Consider the following 15,397-nt stretch of genomic DNA (forward strand, 5'->3'; position numbering starts at 1 on the left):
CAGAAGTTTTGGGACTTGGCCTGGCGCTGCTTTCAGGGGAAGCTATGTGTAAAGGACAACCTGAAGTACAGGAACTCTGATGACCGGGGATGTCCCCGAGAAGAGTGCGGGGACACGCTGGAAAGCATGGACCACTTCCTGCTTCATTGTCCCTTTAACATAGGGGTCTATAACAGGGTGGGCGCTTCCATCGGCTGGAGTCAACTTGCCGGCCTTGCCTATCCGGAGTGGGCTTATGGGGCATTCAGGAACCTGGGTGGCCGAGATCGGGGCACTTTATTCTTAGTCAGTTTAGTGGTTAGGTACTACACGTGGAACGCACGGTGCTTAGTGTCGACCCAACAGAAAATCCTCTCCGAGGTGGAGGTATGTAGGAACATCACTGGTGACCTCGGGAAGATCAGGTCTTTGGAGTATGGCAGTCTTGGTACCGGTAGGGCTTCTCTCCTGTGGAGAGGTTTCTCATTTCATGTGCCCTAGGTACTAAACCTTTTGGGTAGAGTACCTTTTATTTTTGGTTAGGGGTTGTTATAGGGGTAGAGATAGGGTGAGGGCAGGGTCAGATTTCTTGTAGGGATAGAATTAGGGAGAATTGTAGGGGGAGTTAGGGAAAGAGTATAAAATGATTTATGTATCAGGTCTGCCATCCTTCTCCCTGGTGGTGGGCTGATGCATGTACACATTAGCTTTTTGTTTTGTTTTTAGTAGACATGGTATGAAGGGCTTACAGGCAACCAAACTTGGGCCTAAAGGGGGTGGTGGTTCAGAATGTATAAGTTTGTATATAAGTTGGTTGGGAGGAGTGTTAGGTGGGGAGGGTGTATTTGTGGGTGGTGGTTTTGTGGTGTTTTGGGGTCCTGACATGGGTCAGTTAAGGACTGGATTTTGAGAACTGTATGGACGGTATGGACTCTGACCCATGTACAGGAGGGGTGGTGTGGGTAAGGGGACAGTTTTAGTGTAGGTGTTTTCCGTTGTTTTCTGTAGTATATTTTTGTGTATTTTCAGTAAGTTTTGTACATATTGTGTTTTGTATATATTGTATTTTGTATTTATATTGTTTTATATTATATTATATAGTGTATAGTGCAGTCGGGCCAGTAGTTAAGTAGTGCCATGTGTTTATGTGTATATATATATGTGTGCGTTTATGTGTATATACATGTGTATGTGTATATATATATATATATATATATGTATGTGTATTTGTATGCTTGCGTATATGCATGTATACATGTTTGTGTATAAAATTTTATATTTTATTTTTTCCTCCTTGGGGGGGCTACTCCCCTCCGGTGTCTCTGCTCTCCTCGCCTCCGGCTTCGCGGTCTCGCTTTTCGGCGGTGTTGTCCTTTTCTTCGGTTGTGGCTTGCTCTTTTTGGGTCCGGCTCTCGACGGTTTCTGGGCCGCGCGCGGGTCCTCTCTGGCCGTCCTCGGCTCCTTGCCGTGCTGGGCGTGCTTCGCGGGCCTTGCGGCCGTGCGGGGGCGGTGCGTGGGGCTGTGCTCTTTGGGCCCTCTCTCCGGCCGCGTCTCAGCGCTGCTTTTCCCTGCCCTTCTTTCACCGGTGGATCTCTGGCTGTGAGGCAGAGTGTTATTTATTAGCAAGTTGTGCTGAAATTTATTTATTTATTTATTTATTTTTTTTCTCTTCCCCCCCCTGGGTAATGGTCATTTTTGAGTTACAGCCAAGTTGTGCTACCTTTATGTTCCTTTTCTTTAGTTTTATAGCCAAGTCGTGCTTATTTTATGTTTTATACATTTTTATAAGCCAAGTTGGGCTATTTTTATGTTCTTTTTGGAATGCGTGTTTGAGTGTGATATTTTGTTTTTTGGTATGCTAAAAAAGTAAAAGTATATTTTAGTAAATTTGGGCTGGCCGGTTAGGCAGATTTTGTTTTTGTAATTTTATTTATGTTATGTTTGTTATAGCTGGTTAAGCTTGTTTTTGTTTTATGTTTTGTATCCGATTTGTTTTTCATTTTTATAATAAAAAGAGTTACAGCTCCCAGCAGATCTTTCTTACTTTTTTATGTATGCGATTGCTTTATCTATATTTGTTATCTACTTATTTTTCTTTAATCCTCACTTTTTCCTATTTTTGGATGACATTTTGGTGCCTTTAGAACCAATTACCAGGTTTCCATAGAGTTCTGGTCTCAACATACAATGGTTTCAACATACAATGGTCGTCCCAGAACCGATTAATATTGTAACTTGAGGGACCACTGTACTAATGAATTTAGATTTGATGTGAGCCCCAATGGCGACAAGGACCAATGTGAGTAATGACATGTGAAGTACAATGCTGCAGAATATGTGGGTGCTATAAAAAAAAAAAAAAAAAAAAAAAAAGAGGAATTAATAATATTAAAACTTCTGGCATGTTACCATGACACGTCAGTAGATTTTATTCATCAATGTCAAACAATAAGCAACTAGTTTATCGAGAACATTCTATTTTATTCTGTGATAAATGGAATAAACCTGTTTTCTACCTCCAAGGTTTGTCATGCTCACATGGTGCTGCTTCTATTTGAATACTATTTTGCTGATTAAATAAACTTGTAGGTCATGGAAAATCTAAGCATATTCTATGTACATAGCTCTTAGGGGAAAACATCACATTGGGTTTTTCTTATATTGAAAAGTCCCATTTAGTGTACACATTAGATAGACAACAGGTATTAGCAATGGCTGCGCCATCAGTATGTTCTTGTGCCAGACATCTCCCGAGTCTCTGTACTCTGATAAGGGAAAAAGATCATGGATGATTCTGCTCTGTGAGGTCTCCTGGACATAAGGCAGCTGCTTTTTCTGCCTACTTATTGTCTTAACCCTTATGAAGGCTATTTTATTCATGTACAGTACTTTGTAATAGGCGCTGTATTTTTTTTTTTTAACCCCCTCCTTATATTTCAATGTCCCCTCCAGAAACCAACCATTTAACTAATAGAAACTCTCCTGCCAAAAGTACTGCTAACAGATCAACTGAATGTGCCCTCAGTCATTCATGATTCCACTAAGACAGACTGGTTTTCAGCCCCAAAATTCCTCGTAACCAGTTTCTGTTGCTCATATTCAACTTAAATTGGCACTGAACTGATAGCAAATAAAAAGGTTGGCACCAGTAAAGCCATGCCATCCCTAGTCTGTAATACTAATATATTTAGATGTAGAATATGTTATCAGCATCATTAGCACTAACCTTCTGGAACTGCCTGTTTATTAGTGCCGGTGATGCTGATCAAACCATTACCGAGATATTGTTTAAAATCCAAATATGCACTTGGAGCATTTCCTTGCCGCGAGGTGCATTGGTCATTCTTCGTTCTGACAGACCCCTTACTCACTCACCATCATGTCTAATGCCCCTAGCACACCTGGCAAGGTGCTATATGATCTCTCACCCCCAACACCCATGTAGCTTTGCCCTAGACCCCCCCCCCAAAAAAAAAAAAAGTCATGTCACACAGTAATATACATACAGTTAAATTACTCTTCTGTCATGATGACTTCTTCCAACCAAAACTCTTATCTTTAGCAGCTGCAGGACAAACATCTTAGGCTTTACATTCCTTACCATCTCTACGCAATCTCCCCATTTATAGGCCCCCAAACTATAATAATGCCCCCTTGGTGTCCCAGACACTAAAAGTGGGTAGGTTAGTAGGTCCTCAATTAGTTAGGTATGTCCCACAGTAGTTAGTTCTCCTATTATTAAGCCCCTCCATAGGTAGGTATGTCTTCAGGTAGGTAGATAGATAGGTCTCCCCCTCCATGAATACATCAGTAGGTAGGTAGCTAAGTAGGTAGGTAGGTTTCCAGGAATGTAGGTTGCCAGGTAGGTTCTTAAATAGGTTGCCAGATAGTTAGCTAGCTAGGTAGATAAGAAGGTAGGTAGCCAAGTATCTAGGTATGTCAGTAGGTAGGTAGCCAAGTAGCTATCTATGTAAGTAAGTAGCCAGGAAGGTATCCAGGTAGCTAGGTAGGCAAGTAGGTAGGTAGCCAGGTAGGTAGGTAAATACGTAGCCAGGTAGATAGCCAAGTAGCCAGGTAAATAGGTAGTCACCTCCTCGATCCCCCATGCCAGAATAAAATGCTTACCAGCAGTGCGCTATCCAGAACTGCCGGGCTGCATCTTCCTTCCTCCACAGTTAAACACACCGATGAGTGAGGTGATCGTCTCCTCTCAGTGTAAGCTGTAGGTCCTGCAGCTTACACTGACAGGCAACTTTCAACTGTGGTGGCAGATGAGAGGATACTGTCTTGTGGGAATGCAGGGTATTTAGAGTGTTGCTGTTCAGGATAGTTAAGGGCGCTGTTAACCCTTGTCACTCGTGACGCCAGGGTGAGGGTTAAATGCTGTGTTTCTTGATAGGCCTATTGCCACCCTTCCCAAGAGCAATAGGTGATGCAGAAATAAAGTTCTGTCCACAACCGCTGTTAACTGAAAACTTGCAGGAACGTTTACTGAAGAATTTCTGTACATGTAGTAATAGTAACAGTCCAAATAACAGAGTCTCTTTTCATATAGCTGAGCAGCGATTGACAGGCGGTTGGAATCAGGTAAGCCCAATTTACCTTCTGAAGGATTGTATAGCAGAGATCCGCTGGATTTAGGGGAGTAATTAGGTCCAGCGATCTTGCGATGAGTAGCGGGGAATTGCTTAGTCTATCCACTATGTTAGAGGCCTAGGCTGCAAGGCTTTGGCCTAGTAAATTGTCCTGTAAGCTGCGGAGGTCCTACCTCTTCCAGAGTCAGCCAGCCAAGAGAGGGATCAAGATGGCGCAGGTCCCTTATATGGACAGGGGCCGGCCGTTTTGGATTGGTCTGTAAGGACTATCACTCACCGTTACAGTGCATTGTGGGTGAACACGTCACGGGAACCTCCAAAGGTCCTGTAGCAAAACCATTGAGTTTTAACCTGAACACATGACCCGCAGGTCCTGCTACGATCCGAACAGGCGAGCTCACTGAGCTCGCCTTATAACTAAATATATACATTTTTATCCTTATACTTATATTAATATTAAATAGAACTGCTATATAGTCATCGACTAAGTGAGAGGTGACAAAGGGAAAACTACAAAAGAGGGACCCCGACATCCTAGGGACTCTGACTATGGGGACCTCTATATAGGTAACGTATACAATACGGTACCGGGACACCACACAACTATATGTGTGTGCACGCTTGCCTGGGGATCTGTGGGCAAGTGTCCTTGATCCCCATTACACAGTTCCACCAAAGCTGACATGTCAGGGAAGTTGACAGATCCTATTTTCTGGGCATATTCATATCTGAACAACATTTAACCCCTTAAGGACTCAGCCCATTTTGGCCTTAAGGACTCAGACAATTAAATTTTTACGTTTTCATTTTTCCTCCTCGCCTTCTAAAAATCATAACTCTTTTATATTTTCATTCACAGACTAGTATGAGGGCTTGTTTTTTGCGTGACCAGTTGTCCTTTGTAATGACATCACTCATTATATCATAAAATGTATGGCGCAACCAAAAAACACTATTTTTGTGGGGAAATTAAAACGAAAAATGCAATTTTGCTAATTTTGGAAGGTTTCGTTTTCACGCCGTACAATTTATGGTAAAAATGACGTGTGTTCTTTATTCTGAGGGTCAATACGATTAAAATGATACCCATTATTATTTACTTTTATATTATTGTTGTGCTTAAAAAAAAATCACAAACTTTTTAACCAAATTAGTACATTTATAATCCCTTTCTTTTGATGACCTCTAACTTTTTTATTTTTTCGTTTAAGCGGCGGTATGGGGGCTCATTTTTTGCGCCATGATCTGTACTTTTTTTTTGATACCACATTTGCATATAAAAAACTTTTAATAAATTTTTATAATTTTTTTTAATAAAATGTATTAAAAAAGTAGGAATTTTGGACTTTTTTTTTTTCGTTCACGCCGTTCACCGTACGGGATCATTAACATTCTATTTAATAGTTCGGACATTTACGCACGCGGCGATACCAAATATGTCTATAAAAAATTTTTTTTACGCTTTTTGGGGGTAAAATAGGAAAAAAATGACGTTTTACTTTTTTATTGGGGGAGGGGATTTTTCCCTTTTTTTTTACTTTTACTTTTAAATTTTTTTACATTTTTTTTTACACTTCAATAGTCCCCATAGGGGACTATTCATAGCAATACCATGATTGCTAATACTGATCTGTTCTATGTAAAGGACATAGAACAGATCAGTGTTTTCGGTCATCTTCTGCTCTGGTCTGCTCGATCACAGACCAGAGCAGGAGACGCCGGGAGCCGGACGGAGGAAGGAGAGGGGACCTCCGTGCGGTGTTATGAATGATCGGATCCCCGCAGCAGCGCTGCGGGCGATCCGATCATTCATTCAAATCGCGCACTGCCGCAGATGCCGGGATCTGTATTGATCCCGGCACCTGAGGGGTTAATGGCGGACGCCCACGAGATCGCGGGCGTCGGCCATTGCCGGCGGGTCCCTGGCTGCGATCAGCAGCCGGGATCAGCCGCGCATGACACGGGCATCGCTCCGATGCCCGCGGTTATGCACAGGACGTAAATGTACGTCCTGGTGCGTTAAGTACCACCTCACCAGGACGTACATTTACATCCTGCGTCCTTAAGGGGTTAAAGGGGGTATTCCCAACTCCAAATTTTTCCCCTGCACACCTAATAAATTATAACAACCACTGAGACCCCCCACCGATCCTGAGAATGGATGAAATTTGGGTTGAATTTCCTCTATTTTCAGGATCTATGAGAGCATACCAATAATCTGATGTCGTAAGGACTAATGTTTCCACTGCGTTATAACTAATTGACAATGCCATAGAACTTGATGGTTTCTTCTGCCAGCTGAACTGTGAATGCAGCTCTGGATTATAATACAGACTGTAATGCTGGATAAATAGTATAATGCAATACATTTACAAACTTTTTTTTTTTGGCATATATTGGTAAATGAACTGTTGAATGGTAGTTGTAGAGAGACATCCTATAAAGATATCTGCTGGGCTATAATGTTAGAAATTGTTCTTGTGCAATGCAGTACTAAATATTTCTGACTTACAGGGTCGGTCACCAGTTGCCGAAAGAGGCCCCAGACTCAGGAAGTGAGAATGTGAATCCTGTATAGATGCTGCTTCCTGGGGTCATCCATGTTTGAGGCAGATCTTCCCATGATCCTGACAAGAACCACTTTCACAGAGGCTTCCTATGGAATTCCCTACCATCTGAGTGACACTGTGCCTGAGATGTCTTCGGCAGGAAGTGCTCTGGTCATTCATTTGCTCCGCAGCATAATGATGAATAGCAGCGTGTGTCCCTGCTTCAACAATGTTTATATAAGTCTGTATTCATCTAATGTGCCCATCGACTTTTACCAGCCAGGCGTATGCCAAGTGAGTGTCTTGCTGGCATATATTTGACTGGCATACATTGTTATATATATATATATATATATATATATACATATATTAATATAGTCATAGGCAAGATTATAAATTTGCACTCTGCACTCTGAGTCTGAACATTCTGCTGTAAATTAAAACAAGCGACAGTGCCCCCCAACGTGTTTCACTGCTAAATATGCAGTGTCCTCAGGAACTAATGAAGCAGTGTTGAAGCCCCATAAAGAATAAGTGGAGCACAGGCCACACATCTGCAGGAGACTGTCACGATTCGGCTTACAGGTAGTGGATCCTCTGTGTCAGCTAGGGATTGGCGTGGACCGTGCTGGTGGACCGGTTCTAAGAGGCTACTGGTGTTCACCAGAGCCCGCCGCAAAGCGGGATGGTCTTGCTGCGGCAGTAGCAAGCAGGTCGTATCCACTAGCAACGGCTCAACCTCGCTGACTGCTGAGAAGGCGTGGGACAGAAGGACTAGGCAGAGGCAAGGTCAGACGTAGCAGAAGGTCGGGGCAGGCGGCAAGGTTCGTAGTCAAGATGGATAGCAGGAGTTCAGGTAACACAGGCTTTGGACAACACTAAACGCTTTCACTGGCACAAGGCAACAAGATCCGGCAAGGGAGTGCAGGGGCAGTGAGCAGATATAGCCAGGGAGCAGGTGGAAGCCAATTAAGCTAATTGGGCCAGGCACCAATCATTGGTGCACTGGCCCTTTAAGTCTTAGAGAGCTGGCGCGCGCGCGCGCCCTAGAGAGCGGAGCCGCGCGCGCCAGCACATGACAGCAGGGGACCGGGACGGGTAAGTGACTTGGGATGCGATTCGCGAGCGGGCGCGTCCCGCTGTGCGAATCGCATCCCCGATGGCCATGTCAGTGCAGCGCTCCCGGTCAGCGGGACTGACCGGGGCGCTGCAGTGAGAGAGACGCCGTGAGCGCTCCGGGGAGGAGCAGGGACCCGGAGCGCTCGGCGTAACAGAGACTTTTTTACCTCTGTTCTTGTTATCCCAATATATGAACACCCTGTTGATAAGGGATAACTTCTTATTTTGGGATAACAGAAATTACTCATCACAGAATTTTGGTACTAAATATGACGATATGACATGATACTAAAAGTTGAAGATTTACTTTAGGCCCCTTTCAAACCATAAAATTGCTCTGTTAAAAGACCCGTTATAAACTTCCGTTAGAAAAGCCTTAAAAACAGATGTTAAATGGCCATTACAAAATCCCATCAAAGTCTATGGGATTTTTGATTATCCGTTATGACCCGTTATAGCCAATCATGAATAACTGACGTTATTTGTGATGGAAGAAAAAATGGCACATGCAAAAATTTTTCTTCCGTCACAAGAAACGGGTAAATTAAGCGCTTCTATTTGAAAACCCCGCCGGGAGCCCTAAATGGCTCCTCAGTACCAGCCATTCAGGGCTCCCGGCGGGGAATCTAAAAATAAAAGTAAAAATACATTGTACATCGCAGGGGAGCGGAGCATGCCGCCCACTCCCCTGTTTAATAACTTCTGATCGCATCGGGTCTCAGAAGTGAGACCCGGTGCGATCATTCCCTCAGCCCCTGTACTACAACCCCCATCATGGAACAGAGTCTGTTCCATGATGGGGGTAGTAGTGCAAACCCTAATGTAGCCTCCCCAGCCGCCGGCAGACTCCCGCAGCCAGGGATCTACTACTCCCATCATGGAAAACAAGTCTGTTCCATGATGGTAGTAGTAGTAGACCCAGCTGTGGGAGTCTATAGGCAGAGGTGTTAAAACAGCCGTACATGAGGGATGTTGTAACGGGTCTTAACGGGTGGATATGCCCGTTATTTTGATGGACATTATTCAGCCATTTGCACCCGTTATTTCATCCGTTATTATACATCCGTTTTTACACAGAAAACGGATGTTTAATAACGGATGATTACTCACAGTGTGAAAGGAGCCTTAAAGGGGTACTTTTGTTTTTTTATTTTTTATTTTTTATCTTTTTATTTTGCTGTTGTTCTTTTCAAAGAAGCCCAGCCTGTTCCTTATCAAAAACACAAACTTTACCTACCTCCTACTATTCTGTGGTATCTCCGGTATCACTGCTGCAATCCCTGGTCCTTTCCTCTTTCTAGTCGATGCGGCACAGTGCATCTCAGTGAATTGCTGCCCGCAGCAGCATCCCACCTTGGCTAGCGATTCGCTGAGCGGCACTAGGATGTATCGACCCACCAGGAAAAGGAGAGCACTAGGGACCGCAGCAGTGATACCAGAGACACCAGGGGAGTGTGGGAGAGAAGTAAAGATTTTATGTTTTTTTTTTTTTTTTTATAACGGAAAGACTGGGCATCTTTAAAAAAAAAAAAAAAAACATAAAAACACCCATCTTACTGCCCAATTACCCTTTATTCAACTTTTAAAGGGGTACTCCACTGGCCAGCGGTCAGAACTAAACGTTCCGAACGCTGTTTTCGCGCTGCAGTGGTTGGCCATGCCCCTTGTGATGTCATGACCACGCCCCTCAATGTAACTCTACCACACGATGCTGTGGTAAACTTGGGGGATAAAGCCATGTGGGGTGTAGGGTAGTTAGGGTGTTGCTGTTCAGAATAGTAAAGGGTGCTGTTAACCCTTGTCACTCGTGACGCCAGGGTGAGGGTTAAATACTGTAATCTTGATAGGCCTATTGCCACCCTTCCCAAGAGCAATAGGTGATGCAGAAATAAAGGATTGTCCACAACCACTGTTAACTGAAAACTTGCTGGAACTTTTACTGAAGAATTTCTGTACATGCAGCAATAACAGTCCAGATAACAGAGTCTCTACAGATATGGCTGAGCAGCGATTGACAGTTGGTTGGGATCAGATAAGCTCAATTTAGCTTCTTAGACATTTTGTAGCAGAGATCCGCTGGATTTAAGGGTGCGTTTAGGTCCAGTGATCTTGCGGTGAGTAGCGGGGAATTGCTTAGTATATCCGCTATGTTAAAGGCCGAGGCTGCAAGGCTTTGGCCTAGTAAATTGTAATCAGCAACCCAAGAGAGTGATCAAGATGGCGCAGCTCCCTTATATGGGCAGGGGCTGGCCGTTTTGGATTAGTCCATAACAAATGTCACTCACCGTTACATTGCATTGTGGGTGAACACGTCATGAGAACCACCAAAGGTCCTTTAGCAAAACCATAGAGTTCTGAACTAAGTCACATGACCCGCAGGTCCTGCTACGCTGAACAGGTAGGCATTTAGATATATACATATTTATATGAAATCCTATATAAATATGAACTAACTAAGGGGTGACAAGGGGATAACTATAGAAGAGGGACCCCGACGTTCCTAGGGACTCTGACTATGGGGACCTCTACAAAGGTACAGTATGAAATACGGTACCGGGACACCACAATGCCGTGATGTGGCCAGTGGAGTACCCCTTTAAGGCCGAAGCCAGCAATGGATTTAGAAGCCTCAGTCTTTTTTTTATATTGTACGTGTGCCCCCCATTTATGAACCATTACTGGCTTTGGCTTTCAAAATTGCACCAAATATCTGAACATGTGAACCTGTCCTACAGCTGGGAGTGGACAAGGGACGGGACAGGGTAACTCTGTACAGTTGTGGATTATTGGGGGTTAATCACTGCTTGCATGGTACAGACTAGACCATAATTTCACCGCACACTTCAGCTTTATTTTAATGGTCAAGAATTGTTTAGGTCTTTTTTTTTTTTTTACCTCTTTTTTATTTCATTCAGCTCTGGTACATCAGATTTAGAAGCTAAGCTCCCGGCAACAAATAAATGAATGTTTTGTCTCACAATGCAGATTGATTTACAAGACATACAAGACGCTACATGGCCAAGCAGAAGAGTTCACACAGTACTGAGAAGATGCATAATGCCGTACACACGCTGTCCAATTGTCACACCTACTCCGTATACTGACGATGACATCATCTCTAATATTAGATATGCTATCACCGCAGCACTGATCACATGGAGACATTTTGAACCCTCTTATATAATGGTTTGATATGACGCACGCTGCAGCACAGAATTCACTTGAATTAACCCTATTGATTTCTTGCGTCCACTCTTATAGAATTTTTTAAATCTCAAATGGCCTAAAGGTGTTAGTTATGGGTGTACTTTCATCTATAAAATGAAGTAATATAAGTGTTAAAAACCAATGAAAGGCATTTCCCTTCAAAGGCCATGCTGTTTAAAAGGAGAGGGGGGAGGGGGGGTAGTCTGACACATTATGTTGTGCATTTGTATTGTCACTTGACTAGGATCCTATTAACTGTTAAAGACGTTCATTCCCTGAGGGTGTATTCCACATACAGTATCCTGTGCATATCTGATGTGCAGGATTGGAAGCTGTAGATTTTATGCTGCAAGTTTCAATGTAAACTAATTGACTGAACACAGCTTCAAATCTACAGCTTCAAATCCTGAGCATCAAATATGCGCAGGATACTGTATTTGGGAATAGACTCTAAATGTATGTTTGGCAAAAATATGGCAAATGTTAAAGTAGACATATAGGAAAAAGTTAGTACTGCGGGGCTTATTGTGTTGCAGCTGCCCTTACTTGTTACAGTGCAATCTTTAGTGTAATCTGAGAGTGATTGTTAGGGGGGCACTGTCTAACAACCCTTTAGTTTCTAGACTGTGTATCCCTAGTAACTACTCTATTTCATGTCACTTAGGTCAGTGCCGGTGTGGTACTGTTCTGACAGTGACTGGGAAACACAGAAGATTGCTCATCTGTAGTGTATCCAAGCAAGATACAGCTCACTCCTGCTGTGCGCACACCTGTGTCTCGGACCCGCCGGCACCGCCCCGGCTTCCACAATAGATCCAACACAAACGAATGTCCAGCACTAGGTATGCGGATAAAATCTTTTCGTTTATTGAAGTTGCACAGGACAAACAGGTACAAGTAGTCTTTCTGACGCGTTTCATGCTTAGATACGCTTAGTCATAGATGCGCATCTAGTCTATGACTAAGCGCATCTAAGCGCGAAACGCGTTAGAAAGACTACTTGTACCTGTTTGTCCTGTGCAACTTCAATAAACGAAAAGATTTTATCCGCATACCTAGTGCTGGACATTCGTTTGTGTTGGCTCATCTGTAGTGTTCCAATACAACCAATACAACTGTTTCAGCTACTATCCTAAGAGAGTTGTTGTGTGGCTGAGAGTGAAAGGTTTTGCATAATGCATAAATGTATATTGGGTATTAGAAGTGTATTAGAAGTGTAAACAGTTAATATTCTTTTCACACCAACCAATGGTTGCAGAAAAAGTCCTTAGTCCATCCTTATATTTTAGGAGAATCTAATCTAGTCTAGAATCAGTTCTGGCCTAGGTCACCTCTCTTCTACCTAGGTAAAATCCAGTCTATAATCAAGTCAAAGCTCTAAGTATATCATGATCAAGATTTGTTACATCCAGAAAGGAGAAGGCTTAACAAGGACCCCTCTGCAACATACCAATCTCTTCGTTGGCCTCTGGTCAGAGTTACTGCTGCTTGGCCACCGCATCACAGGCAGTTTTTCTGCCACATCCCTCAAAGTATCATGTCACAGATCCAGAGTTGAGTGAGTAAAGAAATGTTTACATATTGCACCACAATGAGCCAATCTGTGGAGATCCTCATCTTTAGTTTCAGTATCTTTAGACTGAGAACATTTACCTGTGAACATTCACATCTGCATCAGTCAATACTTGAACATGTGTTAAAAAGAAACTAAAAGATTGCTAAATACAGTAAAGCTGCTAAAAAGCACAATTTAAAGGGACAGTGACAAAATATCCATTCTTTTGGCTAAAAAGCTGTAAAATTCCAAGCTTTAACAAAGGAACTATATTTTGTTGGAATTACATAACAATTTTAAGTAAAGTTGTCAAAGTTATATCATGGAATCCTAACATCCAAAGGTCTCATTCCTGCACTTTGCATACGGGAACAGCTTCATTGACAAAAAAGATAGATGTGGGGGGTCACAAGGGAACTCGGGTCTAGCTACACCACCCTGCCAGGAGGTATAACTGTTAGAGGACTACAACTTCCAGCACAACCTGCATCATTCACATGGCCACTACACATCTTTGTCCGTCTAGTCTGACCTAATATCCTTTTCATTTTTATTTTTATCTAAAGATAAATATATGTTCATCCCAGATAGGTTTACATGCACTAACTGGATTCATCAACCACAAATGCTGGAAAAATGTTTGTACTATTCTTTCAGTATAATATATTTTTTCTCACGTTACTTCTGATCTTGCCTCTAAATAACCACAGATTGTGCCTTTTAGTTCTTATGTTTAGTTTCTTATTAAAAACACTTCCCCCTTGAACCTTTGTAACATTTCAAAATATTTAAAGGCAGTACTGTCACTAGGAATTTAGGGGCACCACACAGCCATACACTATTACCAGTTCCTATCTAGCTCCATATTAGGTATCTATTAAGTTTAGCCAAAAGGGTTTGAAGCTGACCGCCACAAATGGGTAGACTGTTTTGGCAGGTCCCTAATCTGTGCAATTTTTTTTTTTAAATAACTCTAAAGTAAATGGGTTTAAAAAGGCAGCCAACTCCCTCTCAATAACAGATTAGATGCTGTGGTCATTATTAACCATGGCATCTGAGGGGTTAAACAGCGGTTAGTTACTCCTATGCCTCCACCATCATGCATATTCAAGGTGCTTTGCAGTTAAAGGGGTACTCCGGCAAAAAACATAAGGATAGGGCATAAGATGTCTGGTCGGGGGGGTCCCGCCACTGGGGACCCAGGCAATCTCCAGGCTGGCAGCGACGTCATCCAGAAGATGGAAGCTTGGAGCTTCCAATCCTTCCGTGTTCATGATGTCACACCATGCCCCCTCCATTCATGACTATGGGAGGGGGCATGATGGCTAGTACATAGCTGTCTTGCCTCCTCTCATAGACATGAATGGAGGGGGCATGGCAGCTGTAGTTGCCAGTCATCCAGCACGGAGCAGAGTTTGCTCTGTGCACGGATGACTGGGGTGCAGTGCTTGTCATCGCCTGAGATCCCCAGCGGTGGGACCCCCGCGATCAAACATCTTATATCCTTCGGATAGGGGATAAGATGTATTTTGCTGGAGCACCCCTTTAAGTCCCCTAGGGGTACTAAAAGAAAGAAAAGCTATTCTAACTCCATAAAAAAAAAAATATATATATATATATATATATATATATATATATATATATATATACAGATTTGGTGCATGTGAAAAAAATCTGAACTTTTAAAATATAACATTATAACAAAACATATACTGTATTAATTAGTTATCACTGTAATTCTACTTTATTCGCCAACTTATTTTCCTTTTTTTTTTTTTTTTACGTTTTATATTGTTCTTTGGTTTTTACTGATTAAAAAAATAATTCAATAAATGATATCACATTTATTAACCTGGGGCTGGAGTAAGCCGGGATGGCATAATATGTCTCCAGGGGGGCTAACACATTTAAGACTGTAACTACTATTTTTAATCATGAGTAGTATGAGTAAAAGCAGTTACCTTCCTGAAAAGCAATGCCACCATTGTGGCTGGAGGGGGGACCACTTTATTAACAGCCTGGGGCCCATGGGCCCGTAATTCACCTCTGTCTGTCTAATTCCAGCAACCGTCTGTATGCAGATCACAAACTCCTGTTTCCATAGCAGCCGGGTGCCTTCTGAAAGCCCCCAGGTCTGCCTTGTATGTGCCAGTATAAATCAATAAGTTATATGAACCCAAAAAAGGCAAAATTAAAATGTACAACGTGTCCTTCAAAAACAAACCCTCATACAGTCACAACAAAATAAAAAAGTTACAGCTCTTTGGACGCGACCAAGGGAAAAAAAAAAAGAGGAAATCTTTTTAGGCATTAAGGGCCAAATTTACTTGGTCACTAGGGGGTTAAGCCCGCTACCTTGTTTCTTTTGGCAGACTGAACAAACTTTTTAAGAG

At 42.6% G+C, this 15,397-nt stretch overlaps 1 protein-coding gene across 1 annotated transcript in view; it reads right to left on the bottom strand.

Annotated features, from left to right (window-relative positions):
• AAK1 (AP2 associated kinase 1) overlaps positions 1 to 15,099 on the bottom strand; it is a 194,963-nt gene extending 179,864 nt beyond the window's left edge. The window contains exon 1 of the mRNA XM_056571425.1: positions 14,966 to 15,099. The gene's annotated coding sequence lies outside the window, so the exon portion shown is untranslated. The remainder of the gene's footprint in view (positions 1 to 14,965) is intronic.
• Positions 15,100 to 15,397: the final 298 nt, after the last annotated feature.

The sequence above is a fragment of the Hyla sarda genome, chromosome 4 (assembly GCF_029499605.1).
Source record: "Hyla sarda isolate aHylSar1 chromosome 4, aHylSar1.hap1, whole genome shotgun sequence".
Taxonomy (NCBI): domain Eukaryota; kingdom Metazoa; phylum Chordata; class Amphibia; order Anura; family Hylidae; genus Hyla; species Hyla sarda.